Consider the following 22,664-nt stretch of genomic DNA (forward strand, 5'->3'; position numbering starts at 1 on the left):
CCACTTCCCACATTAGTAATTCTTATGGTTTCTCAGTAACACTACCAATTAGTGGCAAACTATGGGTAATTCGATGTTGTGAATTCATGCCCACAGCAACTGGTTTAAGGTTGCCAAAGCACTTTTCGCCTCCGTCTGCCACAACCAGTGACTAGCCCTCACCCCAGGGAAGCAAATGCATTGTTCTAACCCACTGTATTACATAGTTCCTATAGAATATGTTTCAAGATACCCTGGCATAAGGTGCAATTGATTAGTCAAGAATTTTTTTTAAAAACAGAGTTATGAAAACAATCAATCCTGAATGACCAGGCAGGAGAACCTACCAAAAATTTAAAAAAGAAACAAAATAAACCGACCGAATCACACAACATTTTTGAAAACATTTTCAGCACCATTTTTTCTTAGTAACTGAAGTTTTTTATGTCCAAAATAAGGTTTAAGACAAAATAATTAAAAATGACATATTTCACAATAACGATTAATTTTACCCACTGAATTATCACTTATGCCATAGGAATGTAAATGATTGGAAAAGACTACTGCAGTTTGTTCTGGTCAGTCCCAGTGTCCAGGAAATATCACATTCCACAATACCCCTCATACCTCTGTTAAATTTGTCTCCAGGTACTTAGCAAATTTTTTTCTTCAACTTGCTGATACAATCACCACCCCCCACCATTTCCCTTGATAGTGCTTCCATACATTCACCACCATCTGTGTAAAGTAGTTAAATCGGAACTGTTTTTTCATTCTCCCTCTTCCAAGTTTAAGAGCATGTCCTCATGTTGTAGAATTTATGACTATGTCACAGAAATTGACCCCGGACATTTGTGGGTGTTTCAATGGCTGGGATCTGACTATGCCAATGTTTTCAGGATGACCTAGTGGGGTTAGAGTCTCTGCCCTCAAAATAAGGGGTGGTCGGGGCTAAATTGGGACCTGGCACAGGATCAGCACACGAGTACCTGGTTTTAATTGGCAATAGAGGAGGGAAGTGGAGCCCACTGTGGCTCTACGGCGTGGTCAGAGCCTGGAACCCGAAAGATGAGGGAGACAGAAATATTTTAGGCGAAAGCTTGAAGCAACCCCCTTTGTAAGAGTGGCACTCAGGGCACCCAGATTGCCCTATAGGGGCACGGGAGTGACTTGGCAACCCACTACCGATGGCAGTTTCTAGGGTCTTTGGTGTGGTTGGGGAGGGGCACAGATGTACCTCCACAAGGCAGAAGGACCACTCCTGTAGGCTCCACTGCCTGACTGTGCAAACTTTGGTGAGGTCAATGGCAGAGTTCCATTGTATTCCGCTCAATCCGAAACTAACTGGTGGGATTGCACCCCTGCAGATTTTTGGGGCCATTAAGTTTATCTCGACTATACCCTTTAAGATCTTGAATATTTTTATAAAGTCACCCCTGTCCCCTCTCTTTTCCAGTGTAAATATCGCCAGGAATGCAGTATCTCCTCATATTCATGCCTAATCCCAGTAATCAATTTAGCTGCACTTTGTTGCACGCTTTCTAATGCCTGGTTACCTTTCTCATAATCCAGTGACCTGAATTACACTAGTATTCCAAGTGGGGATGGAACAGAGTTCTGCAAATATTCAGTCCCTTCCTAAGGTTTGTGCTCTATTCCTCTGGCTATACAGCCAAAAATCCTAATTTCTGACTTTACTGGTGCTCACACTGCTGATGGCTTCAGCAACCTATCAACTAGTACCCTTAAATCCCTCTCCGGTGTGTGTCTGGTACAATAAAACACCATTTAGTTTATATTGCTTCCTGCTTAATACCCTTACCCAATCTCATGAGTTTGCATTTGTTCACATTAAGTGACATCTGCCATTCATCAGCCCAGCTCCCCACTGTATCCAGTTCCTCCTGCATTTGATCAGTCTTTTCCCTGATGTTTTCAGTCCCTCCCAGTTTGGTAATCTGCATTGTTCCTGTCCCTACTTCAGAGTTATTTATTTACATTATAATCAGCAACAGCCTTAGCACTTATCCCCAAGGTATTCTGTTAGTTATCTCCTTCCAGTCTGATCCACCTCCACACTCAACCATCCTTTGTTTCCTCTGCTTCAGCCACTTTTTGATCCATTTCAAAAGCACTCCACATGTGCTATGCCTTTCAAATTTTTTTGAAACAACCTCCAATGTGACACCTTATTTAGGTATTAGCAAAGCTTTAGATATTCAACCTCCACTAAGCTGCCACATTCAAAAGGTTTGCAATCTCCTCAAAGAATTACGAGATTTGTCAAGCATCATCTTAATCCCATAAAGCCATGCTGACTTCCTCTTAAAGTTCCCCAGGTGGTTCATCATTCATTCCTTCAGGGTATCTCTCAGCCCTTTTTACACATTGATACCACATTCACATTTCTTCAACCCTCAAGTGCAGCACCTGTATTCAAGACTTGCAATGCCTTCCTTCAGGTTTTTACGATAAGACCTAGGCCTGTCTCAAAGGCACATTTTTCCTCCAGAAAAGCTGGAGAGTTACAATCACATCTTAGCATGACCAGTTTTCAGAATTTCCCAGTGCACAATCTCTGCATTCTAAACATGTGCAGTTTGCACCATTTCCCAGCATGCATCAGGTTTCTGAGTTGTTTAAGAATTTTTAAAAAAATGATTGTATACGTTGACAAACTCACTAATAGCAGTACAACAGGGGCCTAAGATGTTCCAATCTTCTGGACCCCATTCCTCCACAAGGCTGCTAGGTCTTGTCCCCCACCAGCAATACTGGATGATCCCAGCAGCCTCCCGCAATACTTCCAACCACTCCCAAGTCATACTAGACCCCAGATACTCTGCACCCCAAGATTTCTCCCCAACCAGTGCCTAGAATGCGCTTTTAGGGCTCACAAAATCCTAGAATATATTCCCAATGGCCCAAGATGCCTCTACTACCATATGCTCCTAGCCCACAGGACCCCCTCTCCCAGTGCTCCCTCAATCCAGTACCATCCCAGTGCTCCCAGAACCTCGGACCCCCTCAAAGTATTCCTAAATGTCAAGACCCCATCCCAGTAGAATGGTTCTTCATTTTCTCCATATAAATTTAGCATCCATCATTGCTAGGTTTTGAATTAAAAACTCATTTAAAGGGATAGCCTGGAACTATAATGTAAGCTTGTCAAATCTTATTTTCAATTGTTACTGTTGGGTTTTTTTTTGCTCTTCTTTTTCATGGGGCCAACTTTGTGAAGCAGGTTTATGGCACGAGATTTGAATCATCAGTTTTTTTTTACCACCAACCTATTAATTGGAACAACAGGTAGACCTATGGAAATCCTTCTTCATTTATGCTATTTGGAGGAAGAAAGTAAGGAGGAAGAATGAAGACCCTGTCTGCCTTCTCAAGTAGACGTAAAAGATCCCATGGCACTATTCAAAGGAGAGGAGGAGGGTTCTTCCCGGTGTCTTGGCCAATATTTATCCGTCAACCAACATCACTGGAACAGATTACCTGGTCATTACATCATTGCTGTTTGTGGGACCTTGCTGTGTGCAAAATGGCTGTTGGATTTCCTACACTACAACAGTGACTGAACTTCAAAAGTACTTCATTGGTTGTAAGGCGCTTTGGGATGTCCTGAGATCAAAAAAGGCGCTTTGCGAAATGCAAGTTCTTTCTTTCTTTACATACCAGTATTATAAAGTAAATATTAATTCACCTGTGGTGTTGCAGTTATTGGATAAGTATAAGTTAGTCTTTACATGCAAGATGGTGGCGGAGTTGGGACAGACAGTCAGAAACTCGCTCCACTTAGTATGACCACAAATCATGACAACAAGTATTAAGGTTTGTGAACAGGAAGTGTATGCCCTATGCAAGTTTTTTATATATATTCCTGGGGTGCCCTACCTTGGTGGACCTGGTGAGGTTTTGTAACTTCGGCAGTGCAGCCACACCTTCGGAGTAGTGCCATCCGTACTGATGTTTGTGACTACCTCCTGCTATGTTATGCTCACACGGGAGGCAATCACTGCCAGGAAGAAGGACTTCCTTCCACTCACGCATTTGCTGCAGCAAGATTACAAATGCATCATTGAAAAAAATGTGGCATCCTGTTGCTAGTACATGATTTTTTGCTCACTAATAAGAGAGGTTCCAATAAAAGGCGTTACTGATGCCTGGAGTTCATCCACAACACACAAATTCGGCCGGGCCCCAAAGTACAGGCAAGTTCAGCTCACTAATTGTTGGGTATGTGCTAAGATCGCACGGCCCAACATGCCCCCGAAGTGAGAGCCCAGATGAAAATTAGGGCTTTTGTACCTATACATTTGGCCTACATGTTACGTTAATATAGAACAAAGCATTATTTTAGATTTTCTGGAAGGTACAAAAATTAATAAGAAACGCAACACAAATTATAACAATAAAAACTCTTCAAACATGCCTGTTGATATAGTTTATCCTAGTAATTGTGGCATTTGCCATGAGAGGGAGATATGCACTCACGAAGTCTGCTAGAGAAGGAATGCACGACATAGCTGATTGAATATCAAACAAATTTAAATACTATGTAAACAGTTTAATGCTAACTGCACAAAATATGTGAAAGCTATACTCAAAAAAAAAACCCATTAAAGCTATATTCAAAAAAGATTGCAGATGAATTTCCAAGGCAGAATTGGGAATATAACAAAGGTAATTGAGAGAATACTATTAGCTATCAAAAATTAAAATATTGAAGTTACAACAATTTTTAGTTACATTGTGCCTTTAAAGTAGTGAATCATCCCAAGATGCTCCACAAAGGGGTGGGGGAGGGGCAAGGAAAGGAACAGACCCAGAGCAGGAATTAGGACAAAAGAATTTGAGAAGATGACCAAAGATATGCTCAAATAGGTGAGTTTTGAGGAAGTTTTTGGAAGTGGGGGAGAGATGTAGCAAGGCAAAGGAGTTTAAGAGTAGAATTCCACAGTGAAGGGGCATGATGGTTGCAATCTCTGCCTCCAATGATGGAGTGCAGGAGGTGCATAGTAGGCCAGAGTAGACAGAGCAAAGGATGCAAGCTCGAATGTAGGTCTTATGAGCTTCCAAAGTTTGATGGGGCAAAGCCATGGAGCGATTCATAAACAAGGAATAGCATTATGAAACCATTACTGTCAGGGAAAGGAAACCAGTGGAAATCAGGGAGGACAGGAGTAATAGGTAAGCAGGATTTGGTAAAGGATAGGGTGGCACTAGTAGATTTTTGAATTGTTGACCGGAGTCACCAGTTATGGTTACTGGCTTAGTACACAGAGGAGAAGAGTCAATTCTCTCTTAACTCTCAATTCACTTTATTCACACCATTAGATCATATACATATACCTTATACGTCTGGTTAGATATAGGCATGCAGTTTACACCAGGTTATACAGTCTTATACCCAAACTAAGATCTGAACGCACACCCACTAGGTTTCTCTGACACTCCCTGAGTAGTCACAGAACATAAAGGATAATACCCGAAAAGGAGAGCTGACGCTGGCCAGGCGTTCCGTTCTCTCTCTCTCGACGTCGCCTCTACGTCCCTGACGTAGGGTCTTCCACTTCTGCGATGGTTGGTCTCTGGAGTCTTCGCTCTGCCTCCACGCCTCAGATCCTTCATTCTTATTCCTAATCCTATCTCTTCAGGCGGTGCTGTCTCTCTAGTTCGTTGGTTTCTGCTTTCTCGCTTTTGCCTGTGTCTTCTCCTCATTGGCTCTGTCCCAAGGACTTAGGTAGCATTACCTCATTACTCCTTTCCTAAATAAGGACTTGTGTCTTATCACATTTCCTTCGTCTTTCACAAAACTTGGTTAATTCAAACCGGTTCCAGGCAGTTGAGGCCAGTAACTGAACCCAGGATACTTAAGTTCAAAAGTCGTTCCTGCCTCTGAATCAGCAGCTGACGTCTCAGGTTACCTTCTGCAGCCCCTGGCCAACAGAATGATTTGGGATGTGTAAGGTGGAACTGCAGAGGTTGGTGAGGAGAAAATGAGAGAAGTCAAACTTTGAATATAACAAAGGCATGGATGAGTGTTTCAGCTGGTGGGCTGTGAAAGTGACAAAGGCAGGTAGTGATATATTGGTGGAAACAGGCAACTGTTGTGAGGTTGCAACCTCAGGGGAGGGGATTGGTGTTTTTGCAGAAATAGAACAGGATGCTTTCAGTTCTGCCAGCATTTAGCTGAAGGAAGTTCAGGCTCATCCACAGCATTATGATAGAGAAAAAGTCGTACAGCACAGTAAGTGTCATAGAGTTGAGCGTGGTGGCAGGGTGGCAGCTTGGGGCAACCTGGAGGTGACTGTGTGAGAAAAGCAGCCATTGCAGAAGCTGTGCTGGCTGCGTTGGGACAGGTAGGAATGGAACCATATATGGAATTACCATAACAGTAAGATGGTGAAGGAGACAAGGGGCTCGATGTTAGCAGGGCTGCGGGTTCGCGGCGGGGGGGCTTTGGGTGCGTGGGTAATGCGCCCGGTGAATTCAGTGTGCTCCTCGCACAATTATGGGATAATTGAAGCCACTTACCTTTGGTTCCGGGTTTGCCGCTGCTCAGCTGCGCGCCAGCGGACTGCGCATGCGCAGTGACGTCTGAGAGCTGGTGGAGCTCTATTTAAAGGGGCAGTCCACCAGTGCTCCTCCTGCTGCAAACAACGACTAGAATATCATGGAGCACTCCAGGGGGAAGGCTGCCCCAAGATTTTCGGACTCCTCACTCCAGCTGCTGCTGGATGGGGTGAGGAGGAGGAGGGAAACGTTGTTCCCGTCAAATGGGAGGAAGTGCCCTCCCTCCACCACCAGGAAGGCATGGTCGGAGGTGGCAGCAGAGGTCAGCAGCAGTGGCAACATCACACGGACCTGAGTCCAGTGCCGCAAGAGATTTAATCACCTAACTAGGTCCGGCAAAGTGAGTACACTTATGCATTCTCCCACACTCCGTCTTCCACATCACCTCCACCACCACACAACTCCTTCTGCACTGCCACCACAACGCTCTCGCATCACTCCTCACATCTACTCAACTATCATCCTCACCGTGCCTGCACGTACTCACTGCCCCTGTCCCCATTCGAACACTACCACACACCCCAATCCCCATACAATGTCATGGCCATGTGGCACACGCACCCTCCCATCCATCTCCCTCACGCTCAACCCACCCACACCAATGCTTGCAGCGTCTTACCGTGCAAGCATCACTCAATCACGCCTCTGCGTTTTGCCTTGACAGGAGAAGAGATGCAAGAACGCCCGGGAGAGGGCACAGACCGGAGGGGGCCCGCCACACGAGGTGGTGCTAACAGACGCGGAGCAGCAGGCGTTAGAGCTCAGCCACACGCTGGAGTGCTTGTCCGTGGCAGATGGCGAGGCTGGGGCTGCAGAAACGGCCGGTGACAGAAAGCTGACACTCAGCACTCATGATAGCGAATGATCTTTGCATCACTTGGCATCTGCTGCACCTCAACATCTGCCCACATGCCTAATATTGCTTTCTGTTCTCTTGCAGGGCCGTCTGCGAGCGCCGTGACCGTGGAGGGCGATTCCTCAGAGGACCTGCCGGTCTCTGAGGGTCCATTGTCACATCTGAGCCATGCATCCACCAGCGCAGATACACTCACCTCAGTGGGTCCCCGTCCTCACGTAGTTGGGCTTGCACATGGTGAGTCACCACGCACATGTGAGCACGAGCAGACCCTGGTGGCAGGGGCAGCTGTGGAGAGTCTGCGTCGGTGGGAGCACTCTTCTCCAGGCTCTGCTCAGCTGGACCCAGATGCTGAACCCTGGGGGCCAGCTGTGAAAAGGAGAGTCATTGAGGGGCACCAGCACATTGCTGAGGTGCTGGAACAGGTGCCATGCGCACTCTCCACAATCGCGCAGGTGATGGAGGAGTCCAACTCCTGCATGAGGGGAATGGTGGCACAGGTACAGGAGGGTATCTGCGAGATAGTGTCACGGGTAGGTGCGGGAACGTCTGCGATGGAGGAAAGGCTAGCCTCCCTCGAGCGTCATGCACAGCTCAACAATGAGTCCATCCAGGCCCTGACAACGGCCGTTCGGATTCAGTGTGAGCAACATTCTGCCGCCTTAAACAGGCTGACAGATACTTTACAAGTGGCCTTCCAAGGCCTCACATAGGTCCTCCAAACTGCCGTCCAGCAGGGTGGAAGGAGTGATGTGGGCCTGGGCCACAAGAGGGATGATGATGAAAAGGGACATGGAAGTGGGAACACCACTCAAAGTGCCCCCACGTCTCACCCGTTGCCCCCCTCTCAACCAGTACCCGCAATGCTGCCTCCTCTCCAGGTGGCCGAGTCTGCCCCTGCACAGGCGCAGGAGGAGCAGTCTTTGGAGGGGCCCTCACGGGCACCGAAACCCAGAGGGCATTGGCCCAAAGCATCTAATCAGTCAGGGCATGAACAAGAGCAACCTGCCACTACCTCTGCTGGAGCCACAGGGGTAGCACCACGTAGGGGTTCCCGGAAGCGTAAGGCGAAGGTGTTGTGAGCACAAAGGGAATGCACGAGGGTGTATGACTATCTGTCATGTTTTTATTTATATTTGTTTAGTGCACATCCACAATAAACCCCATTGTATCACCACTACTGCCACGTCTTGTCCATTCTTGACCGGCTTGTGCAATAGGTCCCTTTCGTGGGGCTCACCATGAAGACGAACACCTGGTCCCACCCATAGGGTCATACTAAAGCGGGTGCAGGCGTAATTGCACCACTGTTCCGTGCAGGGGGCAGGGGAGGGGGCTGGCATGGCCGCTCCTCTGTCCAGGTGATGAGGTCTGGACTCTTCAGACAGTCTGATGTTAGGAGAACCGTTGACATATCAGTGCCTCCCTGGCCTGACGAGCAGCCAGGTGAGCCGATGTTCTGCCCATGGGTCGTTCCTCCTCCTCCTCCTCCTCGGCCTCCTCCTCCTCGGCCTCCTCCTCATCGTCGTCAATATGGGTGGCGGATGTGGATGGGGCCTCCTCCAGCGGCACCCCTCTCTGTTGTGCCATGTTGTGCAGGGCACAACAGACAACTATAATGCGTCCCACTCTGCGTGGCGCGTATTGGAGCGCTCCTCCAGAACGATCAAGGCACCTGAAGCGCATCTTGAGCAGCCCTGTAGCCTGCTCAATTGTAGACCTGGTAGCGATGTGGTTGTCGTTATATCGACGCTGTGGCTCGGTGGTGGGGTTCCTCAGAGGTGTCATAAGCCACGTGTGCAGGGGATATCCCTTGTCGCCGAGGAGCCAGCCGTTGCCGGTGTTGGGTGAGTGGAAGAGGGGCGGCACGGTGGACTCCCTGAGGATGAAGGAATCGTGGCAGCTGCCAGGGTATCTGGCGCACACGTGTAGGAATCTCTTGCGGTGGTCACAGATGAGCTGGGCGTTCATGGAGTGATACCCCTTCCTGTTGATGAACAGTCCTGGCTCATATGGAGGTGCCCGTATTGCTATATGGGTGCAATCGATTACACCCTGCACCCGTGGGAAGCCAGCCACAGCATGGAATCCAACTGCCCTCTCCATCTGGCTGCGGTCATCCATGGTGAAGTTGATGTAGTGCGAGGCCCTGTGAAACAAGCCGTCGGTAACCTGCCTTATGCACTTGTGTGCAGACGACTGACAGACCCCGGTGATGTCCCCGGTGGCACCCTGGAAGGATCTGGAGGCGAAGAAGTTGAGGGCAGTGGTGACTTTGACGGCGACAAGTAAGAAGATGCTGCTTGGTTCATCCGGGAGCAGCTCGTCATTAAGGAGGCTGCAGATGTCCGCGACTACCTGGCGACTGACTCCGAGCCTCCGTATGCACTGCTCCTCAGAGAGGTCCAGGAAGCTGAGCCTCGGTCTGTTGACCCTGTGGCGAGGGTAGTGCCTCCTGCGACGCATCTCTCTCTGCGGTTGCCCTCCCTCCTGCTGTGCAGGTGGATGTGCCACAGCACCGTGTTGTGGAGCTCCACGTGTCAGGGGCGGACGGCGTGGCCGGCGAGGCTGGTGATGCTGTTCGTCCTCCGAGGAGGTCATGACTGCAACTACGGCGGCCCCCATCTGGAAGGTGTAGGTCTGAGGGAGTCCGCAAGGTAGGTAAGTGTGTCCTCACACCGGGGTTGCGGTTCCAGGTCGGTGAATTTTCTTGTTAGGAGGAGGGTGGTGGAGGCCAAACTTTGTCCAATGTGACGGAGTGGCCTCCTGCGATGGTGAAGGGTCTCCCCCGCAACCCCCCACACCTGTCGAATGGACCTTTGCAGCTGCCACAGGCTGCTGGTTGCAACACCTCCGTTTGAACTGGGAGTGTTTCCCCCAGTATGGGAAACAGTCTCAGTTCAGTGTAAAATCCCACCCCTCCTAATAAAACAGCTCAATCAGGTCTGTAAACGACCTGAACTAGCAACATAAATACTCTTAAGTGGCATCCCGCTGGCTTTAATTGCCTGCGGGATTCCCACCTGCGGGGGCTGCGCGCGCACGCCGGCGCGTCAGTGGGGAACCCGGAAGTGGGCGGGTTGGAGCCGGGCTCCGGACCCGCTCCAGGATTCCCCGATTTTCGGAGCCCCCCCGCCAGGAACGCACCCGATAGCGGGTGCTAAAATGAAGCCCAAGGAATTGATTAGAGAAATTGGAGTTGGAGAGGCTGAATTCAAAATTCTTGTCCTTGTTTACAAATCCCCATCTCTACAACATCCTTCAACCCTACATCCTGGCCTTTGGCTTTTGACCTTCCAATCTTGCCTCCTGTGCATTCACTGCTTCTCCAACAGTGGCAGGGCCTTCAGCCACCTTGTTAATAACTCTGGAATTGTCTCCTTAAATCTCTCCACCCCATGTTGCTCTCCCTGCCTTAAAAATACCTCAAAACGTATCTTTTTTAACTGTGCTTTCTGTCATTTCTCCTAACTACTATTTACTCTCACCGTTTGCCTCGACCCATGGCCTCAACTCAGCAGTCCATAAGCTTATACACACACAACATTCTTGTGGTCTGGCTGACCAACTACAGTTCTGGATGGATCACCTTAAGTTGTACCATTACTCCCTGTCCCAAGCCAAAAGTACTGGCTACTCCAACAACAACTCCAAACTCCTTTTCTCCACCGCTACCCAATTCCTCAGACTCCTCGCCCCCCCCCATATCACCCTTCATCTACACCACAAAATGCAAAGAACTCATGGGTCGAGAATTTCCTCAAAACAGCTCCTGTTCCACTGCTGTAACTTCACTGCAAGTATGGCGGGAACCCGCTTACATGTGTAAATGGAATTTCTGCCGCACTTCTATTTTGAATGCTTTCATTCTTTTTTCCTTCAGCAGCATAAATAATTGCCTACCCCCTTTAAGAAGAGTAATTATTGAACAGTATATATTTGTCTAAATATATAAATTATAATAGTCATACCAACACACAAGGGGTAATTCTGCACCTTATGGTCCAAGTGGGGAGCTGCACTGAAAGGCAGCAGAGGTTGGTGTTAAGGATGAAACATAGTAGCCCAATTCTCTGACCGCAAATACACTATATCATAATAGCAAATTTCAGAAATATGTAAAAACAAAATTACATCCTTTGTTAATTTCATGAACTCTGCACTGGTGGTCACAAAAATGTCACTAAATTAATTGAATTAGTTTACCTTAAAAGCTTTTAATTACATGCTCTTCAAAGCAGCTTAAAGGCAGGAATGAAAACAGATATTTTGGCCATACGTCAGGGGACAGAGAACAACTAAGTGGTCTTTTTGGTGAAGGGAGTGCCCTTCGGCCCTGCATTCTGGAATGCATCTTTCTAAATCCTTCTGCCTTGCTGCATCCCGCCCCATCTACAAAAAGTAGGTCGCAAAATCTACCTCTGACCACATCCTTAGTCACCTCCCCGAACTTCTCCCAATTCCTATGCTTTTCACACTAAGTAGTACAAACTTGGTGACAACATGCTTATATACAACAGCCTGATTAGAGATTGATTAAGCTCCTCCACCTCCATCAAAACACTCACAAATAAATGGTTCAGCACTGGAGTAATACTGTGTCTGGCTCGGTAGAACAGCTGAAGTAAACACATAATGCAGCATGTCACACGTTGAACCATTCTAGTTATTTATTTGCCCAAGTCCAACCCACTTCCTCTCCCTTAGGTCAATAGGTCCATACAAGTGATAGAATATTCTTATGCTTTCACTTCAAGGACATCGATAATCATCCTAGTTTCATGCACCTAATCCTTGGTCACAGCTGCTTCTTCAGCGTGTGTACATTGGCTTCTACTTTGGATCGAGCTCCCATATTCTCTTTCAGGCACCTCGGCTCCAGTCCAACTCCCTCTCACCTCCTGTCTGCTCCCTCCTCTCTTCCTGGTCTCCGTTATTCACATTATCGTGTGCTATCTCACCAAGCCCTCCCCTGACTTCCCCAGAGTAGTTATGCCTATTGTCTCTCTCTCTGTCCCGATACACCTCCCACCCTCTCCGATTCCATTAGTCAATCTGATGCTAGTCCATATTCTCAATTCAGTTAAATGTACCAACATCCTGCACTTGACCAAAACTTGGCTTACGATGAACTTTTCCCTTTCACTCAGATCACAAAACCTTGCTATATATTGCACTAGTTTCCCTTCCAAATCACTACTGTGGTGGCTTGGCATTCATCTCCACAATCTATTTTGACTTGTTCTTTTTTCTCACCCAATCAGCTCAAAATGCAACACGGCCGCCAAAAGTGGTTGCAGCAATTTTTTTTATTTACAATTTCATTGCTTAGTTTTATTTTGGTTATTCATTGCTAATTGGAAGCTTTCACTACCTGCCTAATAATGGGAACAGCTTTTAAAATCTGATGGAATCAGTACAGTTAACTCGATAGATAGAAATTATTTGAACCAATCACAATTTTTTGCCCTATGGACACATAACATCTTTGAGGAATGACGTTATAGGCGCATGCTACATACAAGGCTTAATTATACAGATGATACACTGTGCATTATTTGGTATAACACTCGTTACAAAATGACGCATCTTCTGGTTCATCATGAGCAGCACCAAAGGTGATCTAATAGTAAAGTAATGAAATACAGCATTACATTGTTTACAGCATTGGTTGTCAGAAAATCGATATTTCTGGCAATGACTATTCCAAAATAAATCTCATTGGGATTTTTCAAATCTCTATCCAGACTTGTGTCATTTAAATATATTCTGTAGTGCAAGCATTTTGAAAAAATGGTAAATGTAACATTAGATTGCCAAGGACGATGTCAACAAACTCTTTCAAAGGGTCAAAACATTTTCCATTTGTTCACTTTCTTAGGTAAAATCATCTGACATCTTACAGTTTGAAACTTGGTAGATGAGTCTCTAGTCTGCTTGTCAAATGTATTATCAGATTTGTAAAGACAGCCGGTATGTAAAACGTGGCATGCAGTATATAGGCCAGTCTTCGATTTGTTCCACATATGCTTTCTCTTAGTAGATAGGCTTTGAAAAGGGTATACGTAAAAAATATTAACTGTGTATCACTGCTGAAGTCATTAAATTTCATCAATTACACATTCCTGATTTCCTTCCTAAGTGGCCTAGCTTTAATTTTAACATTATGCCCTGCCAGAGGAACTTGTTTCTCTGTATCCACCTTATCAAATCCCTTTATCATTTTAAAGACCTTGATTAGATCTTCAATCAACCTTCTAAATGCTAGGGAATACAAGCCAGTTTATGCAACCTGACCTCATAATTTAACCCTTTAAGCCCTGGTATCATTCTGGTGAATCTGCACTGTACCATCTCCAAGGCCAATATATCCTTCTGAGGTGCGGTGCCCAAATCTGAACGCAGTGCTCCAAATGGGGTCTGACCAAAGCTCTATACAGCTGAAGCATAACTTCCTCCCCATTGTATTCCAGCCTCCTTGAGCTGAAGGCCAATATTCCATTAGCCTTTTTGATCACTTTTTGTTCCTGTGCACTAGCCTTTAAAGATTTGTGTACATCGATTCTCAAATTCCTTTGCTCCACCACAGCTCCTAGTCTTTCACCATTAAGAAAATATTCTGATTTGCCTTTCTTGGATCCAAAGTGGATGACCTCATACTACCCCACATTGAACTCCATCTGCCACTTTTGCCCCCTCACTTAATCTGTCTATGTCCTTTTGTATTTTCTTGGTCCCATCTGCACAACTTACTGTGCAATGTTATCTGTAAACATGAATATACAACTCATTCAAGTCATCTATATAAATGATGAAAAGCTGCAGACCCAGTACAGATTCCTGGGGAACACCACTTGTCACATCCAGCCAATCAAGATATTGTTCCCTTTATCCCTACTTTCTGACTTCCTAATTCTCAATCAATTACCAACCTACGTCACAAGGTTACCTCTACAGAAATTGAGAAACCCATTTACTGCTATTTTCACATAACAGACAACATTTATTGGGAGCACAAAGAACATTGCAGTGCTGTCAAGCGGCAGTTACTCACCAATAATCTGTACCAAGATAGAGTCCATACTCTCAACCTGTACTCAGGACACAGCAGACCAGCTACGAGACACCGCCAAACAGACGAGGCAACGGAACTACACTGCCTACATGAAAACCAAGAGCAGGAAGCTTGAGAAACTCGGCATCACCACCAGCATCAACCAAGCCTCCCCCGGTACCACGGTTACAACCACAGGGAAGTCTATCGTCAATTTGTCTGACCACACCCTTCAACCAGACGAAATCGAGGTTCTCAGCCGAGGGCTCAATTTCTGCCCCACCACCAAAATGGACCGCATCGGTCTCGCGGCGGACATAGAGGAATTCATCAGGAGAATGAGGCTCCGGGAATTCTACCACAAACCCCAAGATTTCAACAGCGAACCCAATGAGACAATCAATGATCCGGAACAGCAGACAGAGGGATCCGCGGTACAGCAACCGAAGAGGAAAGAGTCAAAGTGGACTCCTCCGGAGGGTCGCTGCCCTCAGCTTGACATGTATGCCCAAGCTGTCAGGAAATGCATCAATGCCAGATTCATCAGGCGCACTCAGAAGACAGTCCAGAATGTCACCCGAGCACAACGCAACGCCATCAACGCTCTCAAGACCAACCGCAACATCGTCATCAAACCAGCGGACAAAGGAGGAGCCATTGTCATACAGAACAGAACGGACTATTGCAAAGAAGCATACCGACAACTGGACAACCAGGAACACTACAGACAGTTACCCGCAGATCCGACCAAAGAACACACCCACCAGCTCAACAAACTGATCAAGACCTTCGATTCAGACCTTCAAAGCATCCTACGTGCTCTCATCCCACGTACTCCCCACGTGGGAGACTTCGACTGCCTCCCAAAGATACACAAAGCCAACACACCCGGACGTCCTATCGTATCAGGCAATGGAACCCTGTGTGAGAACCTCTCTGGATTCGTCGAGGGCATCCTGAAACCCATCGTACAGGGAACCCCCAGCTTCTGTCGCGACACTACAGACTTCCTACAAAAACTCAGCACCCACGGACCAGTTGAACCAGGAACACTTCTCACCACGATGGACGTCTCGGCACTCTACACCAGTATCCCCCACGATGACGGCATCGCTGCAACAGCCTCAGTACTCAACACCAACAACAGCCAATCTCTAGACGCCATCCAACAACTCATCCGCTTCATCCTGGATCACAATGTCTTCACCTTCGATAACCAGTTCTTTACCCAAACACACGGAACAGCCATGGGGAACAAATTCGCACCCCAATACGCCAACATTTTCATGCACAAGTTTGAGCACGACTTCTTCACTGCACAGGACCTCCAACCAACGCTATACACCAGATACATCGACGACATTTTCTTCCTATGGACCCACGGCGAAGAATCACTGAAGAGACGACACGATAACATCAACAAGTTCCATCCCACCTCAAACTCACCATGGACTACTCCTCAGAATCGGTTTCTTTCTTGGGCACACAAATCTCCAAAGACGGGCACCTCAGCACCTCACTCTACCGCAAGCCCACGGACAACCTCACGATGCTCCACTTTTCCAGCTTCCACCCCAACCACGTCAAAGAGGCCAGCCCCTATGGACAGGCCCTACGAATACACAGGATCTGCTCAGACGAGGAGGAACGCGATGGACACCTACAGACGCTGAAAGACGCCCTCGTAAGAACGGGATATGACGCTCGACTTGTCGATCGACAGTTCCGACGGGCCACAGCGAAGAATCGCATAGACCTCCTCAGAAGACAAACACGGGATGCAACCAACAGAGTACCCTTCGTCGTCCAGTACTTCCCCGGAGCGGAGAAACTACACCATGTTCTCCGCAGCCTTCAACATGTCATCGATGACGACGAACACCTCGCTAAGGCCATCCCCACGCTTCCACTACTCGCCTTTAAACAGCCACCCAACCTCAAACAGACCATCGTTCGCAGCAAGTTACCCAGTTTTCAGGAGAACAGCGTCCACGACACCACACAACCCTGCCACGGCAACCTCTGCAAGACATGCCAGATCATCGACACGGATACCACCATCACACAAGAGGACACCACCCACCAGGTACATGGTTCATACTCCTGTGACTCGGCCAATGTTGTCTACCCCATACGTTGCAGGAAAGGATGCCCCAGAGCATGGTACATTGGCGAGACCATGCAGACACTGCGACAACGGATGAACGGACACCGCGCAACAATCGCCAGACAGGAGGGTTCCCTCCCAGTCGGGGAACACTTTAGCAGTCAAGGACATTCAGCCACCGATCTTCGGGTCAGCGTTCTCCAAGGCGGCCTTCGAGACACGACACCGCAAAATCGTCGAGCAGAAGTTGATAGCCAAGTTCCGCACCCATGAGGACGGCCTCAACTGGGATCTTGGGTTCATGTCACGCTACACGTAACCCCACCAGCAAAAAGGGAAAAAAAGTTATGTTTTTAATATTCTCTCTCTCTACCATTTGGGTTTCTTTCTGTCTGTCTGTGTAATTGACACAATGTATATCCAGTGTACTGGGACGTGCTGTTCTCCGTGACTGGCCTCTTTGAACAACGACGACACCTTTTGATTGGTGTGATGCTGTCCCAGCCTAGTATAAGATATGCAATTTGAGAACCTTTTCACTCATTCACCTGACGAAGGGGATAATCTCTGAAAGCTTGTGATTTTAAAATAAATTTGTTGGACTATAACCTGGTGTTGTAAGATTCCTTACATTTGTCCACCCCAGTCCATCACCGGCATCTCCACATCATGACCAATAATCTGCTCACCGATGCTAAGTTTGGGTTCTGCCAGGACCACTCGGCTCCAGACCTCATTACAGTCTAGGTCTAAACATAGACAGAAGACCTAAATTCCATAGGTGAGTGATTGCCTTTGGCATCAAGGCAGCATTCAACAGAGTGTGGCACCAAGGAGCACTAGTAAAATTAAAGTTAATGGAGATTGGGGGGAAAACTCTCCTGTGTCTGTGAGCATACCAAAAGAAGGTGTTTGTGGTTATTGAAGTCCTGGGGCTGTGATGATTGGCCATCGATGCAGGAGCTCCTCAGAGCAGAGTCCGAGGTCCAATTATCTGCAGCTGTTTCACCACTGACCTTCCCTCCATCATAAGGTCAGAAATGATGCTGTTCACTGATGATTGCACAGTGTTCAGCTCCATTTGCAATTCCTCGGATAATGAAGTTGTCCACGCTCGCGTGCAGCAAGACCTGGACAACGTCCAAACTTGGGATGATAAGTGGCAAGTAACATTCACATCACACAAGTGCCAAACAATGACCTATCCACTTCACCGTGACATATAATGGCATTAACATAACAGAGTACCCCCCACTATCAACATCCTGGAGGTCACCATTGACCAGAAACTCAACTAGACTAGCCACATAAAAGCCATGGCTACCAGAGCAGATAAGAGGTTGGGTATTTTGTGAACATGGCTCGCCTCCTGACTCCCCAAAGCCTCTCTACCACCTACAAGGCACAAGTGTCAGGAGTGTGATGGAAAATTCTCCACTTGCTTGGATAGGTGCAGCTGTAACAACACACAAAAAGCTCAACACCCTCCAGAACAAAGCAGTCCACTTGATCGGCAGCTCATCCACTAGTCTAAAACGTCCACCCACTCCATACTGTGGCTGCAGTGTGTACTATCTACAGGATGCATTGCATCAACTTACCAAAGCTTCTTCAGCAGAACCTTCCAAACTCAAGATCTCCAACACCGAGAAGGACAAGAGCATCAGATGCATGGGAACACCATCACTTCCATGTTCCCCTTCAAGTCACACCCCATCCTGAGAAGGACATATATCGCCATTCCTTCATTGTCGCTAGGTCAAAAGCCTAGAATTCTTACCTAACAGCACTGTGTAGCGGTTCAAGATGGTGGCCCACCACCACCTTTTCAAAGCAACTACACATGGGCAACAAAAACGTCTGCAGTGCCATCCCAGGAATAAATTTTTTAAAAAAGAAATAGACCATTTGGTCCATAAAGTCTGTGCTGGTGCTTTTCTCCCCATGAGCTACCATGTTTACTTCCACCCTCCTGCTCGTGACTCAAACTTTAATATTCCTCTCATTTAAGTAATTGAATAAAAAATTTTATGCAGTTTGTGGCAGAGAATTCCAAATTGTAATCATTCTGTGCATAACTTTTTTTTCTAATTTCCTCTTCAACTCTTTTTCTGATTATCTTAAATTTGTGGCCTCATTACCATCACCCTGTGCAGTGGAAATAATCTATTGCTATTTACCTCATCATAATCCTTGTAGTCTTGAAGACGATTAGGTCACCCCTTAACCTGCTCAACATTAATGAAAGAATCCCCAACTTCTCAAGTCTTTCATCATTACTGTAACCTCTCATTCCTGTTAATATCTCAGTGAATCTATGCTGTAATTTTTACATTGCTTTTATAATGGGGTACTGTAAACTGCATGCCATACTCTAACTGTTACCCAAGTTCAACATCGCCTCCTGGCTTGGATTTCCTTGGTTTGACAATTTTTCCTTCTTTTGCCTTCTCACATCCTGATTTTTTTTTAAAACTATTTTGTCTGGTTTAAGCTCTTTCAACCTTTCTGCCTCCTTTTTATCTAAACATCTGCAGCTTAATTTCCATTCCAAGCTGCCTATTCTACTTTTTCCCTACCCCCACCATATTACTTCAAAGCCAACCCATAACCTGTTGTTAACCTACCTGGTCTCAGGTACAGGTCATCCTATTGGTAAAGCTCCTGTCCCAAAACTGGTTCCAATGCCCCATAAATTGAATCTTTCCTTCCTGCACCAAGAGGTAAATTTTAACCCCGTAGAACGGGTGGGTTGGGGGCAGGTGGAAATAGAAAATTGTTGGTTTTGAGAGCGGGACCGCATCCCGGCTCCAACCCGCCGACTTCTGGGCTTGACCCAGACACATTTGGGTGCACGCGTGCTTCTGAAACCCAGAAGACCTGCCAGTATTTAAAGCAGGCGGGACGATATTGAAGAAGAGCCAGTTGAGCTATTTAAACTACTTAAGGATATTAAATTTTTGTGATTTGAACTATACAAGCCATCAGGTGTGCAGTATGCCCACTGCGAAGCTTAGAGATGCGAAACCCGGAAGTCACATTAAGAATCTTCAATTGAGTCACGATCGCTCGAGAAAACACCGAAAAATTTATTCCCGGTTTCCCACCAACGTATTGACTACCCCTGCCCCCCGCTAACATCCCACCTCTACGTTAAAATTTACCCCCACGTCTCTAGCCAGACATTTATATTCTTAATGAAACAAAAAAGAACATGCTGGAAACACTCAGGTGAGGCAGCATTTGTGGAGAAAGGAAAAATGGTTAGCGTAACGTTTCAAGTCATATGTCCCTTCATCAGAACAGGATGATTTTACAGATGAACAGTTTATAAGGAGGAATAGAGCACAGGAAAAAGGCTTGGGGGGAAAATAACCCCATACAAAAGAAAAAGAAAGAATGATCTGTAAAGTGATTAGGTGGAGAACAGAAAATGATTGAATGACAGAAGTGATAATAGTGCAAAACAAACGGAAGCATGATGAGAGAAATAAAAAATATACATGAGATCCAGAGGATGTGTAAATGGTTGAAGCAGAATAGCAAAGGGGGAGGGAAGCATGGAAAAACTGACAGAGCTGAGCAGGCTTCAGTGGCCGGGGAGTGCGGTGGAAGAAAAAGGTAGGCAGATGTAGAATCAGTCTGGGTGGAGTTAAGAAGCACTAAGGGGCAGAAAACACTGGTGGGAGTTGTCTATAGGCCTCCAAACAGTGGTGGTAATGTTGGGGACGGCATCAACCAGGAAATTAGAGATGCATGTAACAAGGGTACTACAGTGATCATTGGTGACTTTAATCTACATATAGACTGGTCAAACCAAATTAGCAATAATACTGTGGAGGATGAATTCCTGGAGTGTGTACGAGATGGTTTTTTAGACCAGTACGTTGAGGAGCCAACCAGGGAACAGACTATCCTAGATTGGGTATTGTGCAATGAGAAGGGGTGAATTAATAATCTTGTTGTGCAGGGTCCTTTAGGGAAGAGTGACCATAACATGATAGAATTCTTCATTAAGATGAAAAGTGAAGTAGTCCAATCTGAAACTAGGGTCCCAAATCTAAAGAAAGGAAACTACGAAGGTATGAGGAGTGAGTTGGCTAGGATAGATTGGGAAGCTTCATTAAAAGACATGAAGGTGGATAGGCAATGGCTAACATTTAAGGAACGAATGCATGAACTGCAACAATTATACATTCCTTCCAGGTGCAAACACACAAAAGGAAAAGCAGCTAACAAAAGAAATTAAGGATAGTATTAGATCCAAAGAGGAGTCATATAAAGTTGCCAGAAAAAGTAGCAAGCCTGAGGATTGGGAGCAGTTTAGAATTCAGCAAAAAAGGACCATAGAATCATAGAAGTTTACAACATGGAAACAGGCCCTTCGGCCCAACATGTCCATGTCGCCCAGTTTATACCACTAATCTAGTCCCAATTTCCTGCACTTGGCCCATATCCCTCTATACCCATCTTACCCATGTAACTGTCCAAATGCTTTTTAAAAGACAAAATTGTACCCGCCTCTACTACTGCCTCTGGCAGCTCGTTCCAGACACTCACCACCCTTTGAGTGAAAAAATTGCCCCTCTGGACCCTTTTGTATCTCTCCCCTCTCACCTTAAATCTATGTCCCCTCATTATAGACTCCGCTACCTTTGGGAAAAGATTTTGACTATCTACCTTATCGATGCCCCTCATTATTTTATAGACTTCTATAAGATCACCCCTAAACCTCCTACTCTCCAGGGAAAAAAGTCCCAGTCTATCTAACCTCTCCCTATAAGTCAAACCATCAAGTCCCGGTAGCATCCTAGTAAATCTTTTCTGCACTCTTTCTAGTTTAATAATATCCTTTCTATAGTAGGGTGACCAGAACTGTACACAGTATTCCAAGTGTGGCCTTACTAATGTCTTGTACAACTTCAACAAGACATCCCAACTCCTGTATTCAATGTTCTGACCAATGAAACCAAGCATGCCGAATGCCTTCTTCACCACCCTATTCACCTGTGACTCCACTTTCAAGGAGCTATGAACCTGTACTCCTAGATCTCTTTGTTCTATAACTCTTCCCAACGCCCTACCATTAACGGAGTAGGTCCTGGTCTGATTCGATCTACCAAAATGCATCACCTCACATTTATCTAAATTAAACTCCATCTGCCATTCATCGGCCCACTGGCCCAATTTATCAAGATCCTGTTGCAATCCAAGATAACCTTCTTCACTGTCCACAATGCCACCAATCTTGGTGTCATCTGCAAACTTACTAACCATGCCTCCTAAATTCTCATCCAAATCATTAATATAAATAACAAATAACAGCGGACCCAGCACCGATCCCTGAGGCACACCGCTGGTCACAGGCCTCCAGTCAGAAAAACAACCCTCTACAACCACCCTCTGTCTTCTGTCGTCAAGCCAATTTTGTATCCAATTGGCTACCTCGCCTTGGATCCCGTGAGATTTAACCTTATGTAACAACCTACCATGCGGTACCTTGTCAAAGGCTTTGCTAAAGTCCATGTAGACCACGTCTACTGCACAGCCCTCATCTATCTTCTTGGTTACCCCTTCAAAAAACTCAATCAAATTCGTGAGACATGATTTTCCTCTCACAAAACCATGCTGACTGTTCCTAATCAGTCCCTGCCTCTCCAAATGCCTGTAAATCCTATCTCTCAGAATACCCTCTAACAACTTACCCACTACAGATGTCAGGCTCACCGGTCTGTAGTTCCCAGACTTTTCCCTGCCGCCCTTCTTAAACAAAGGCACAACATTTGCTACCCTCCAATCTTCAGGCACCTCACCTGTAGCTGTCGATGATTCAAATATCTCTGCTCGGGGACCCGCAATTTCCTCCCTAACCTCACATTTCATCAGGTCCCGGAGATTTATCTACCTTGATGCGCGTTAAGACTTCCAGCACCTCCCTCTCTGTAATATGTACACTCCTCAAGACATCACTATTTATTTCCCCAAGTTCCCTAACATCCATGCCTTTCTCAAACGTAAATACCGGAGATTGATTAAGAGGGGAAAAATAGAGTATGAGAGTAAACTTGCAAGGAACATAAAAGTGG

At 46.4% G+C, this 22,664-nt stretch overlaps 1 protein-coding gene across 1 annotated transcript in view; it reads right to left on the reverse strand.

The window, feature by feature from the left end:
• cenpp (centromere protein P) overlaps positions 1-22,664 on the reverse strand; it is a 246,823-nt gene that overhangs the window by 116,431 nt on the left and 107,728 nt on the right. The window lies entirely within an intron of this gene.

The sequence above is a fragment of the Heptranchias perlo genome, chromosome 17 (genome assembly GCF_035084215.1).
Source record: "Heptranchias perlo isolate sHepPer1 chromosome 17, sHepPer1.hap1, whole genome shotgun sequence".
NCBI classification, from domain to species: Eukaryota; Metazoa; Chordata; class Chondrichthyes; order Hexanchiformes; family Hexanchidae; genus Heptranchias; species Heptranchias perlo.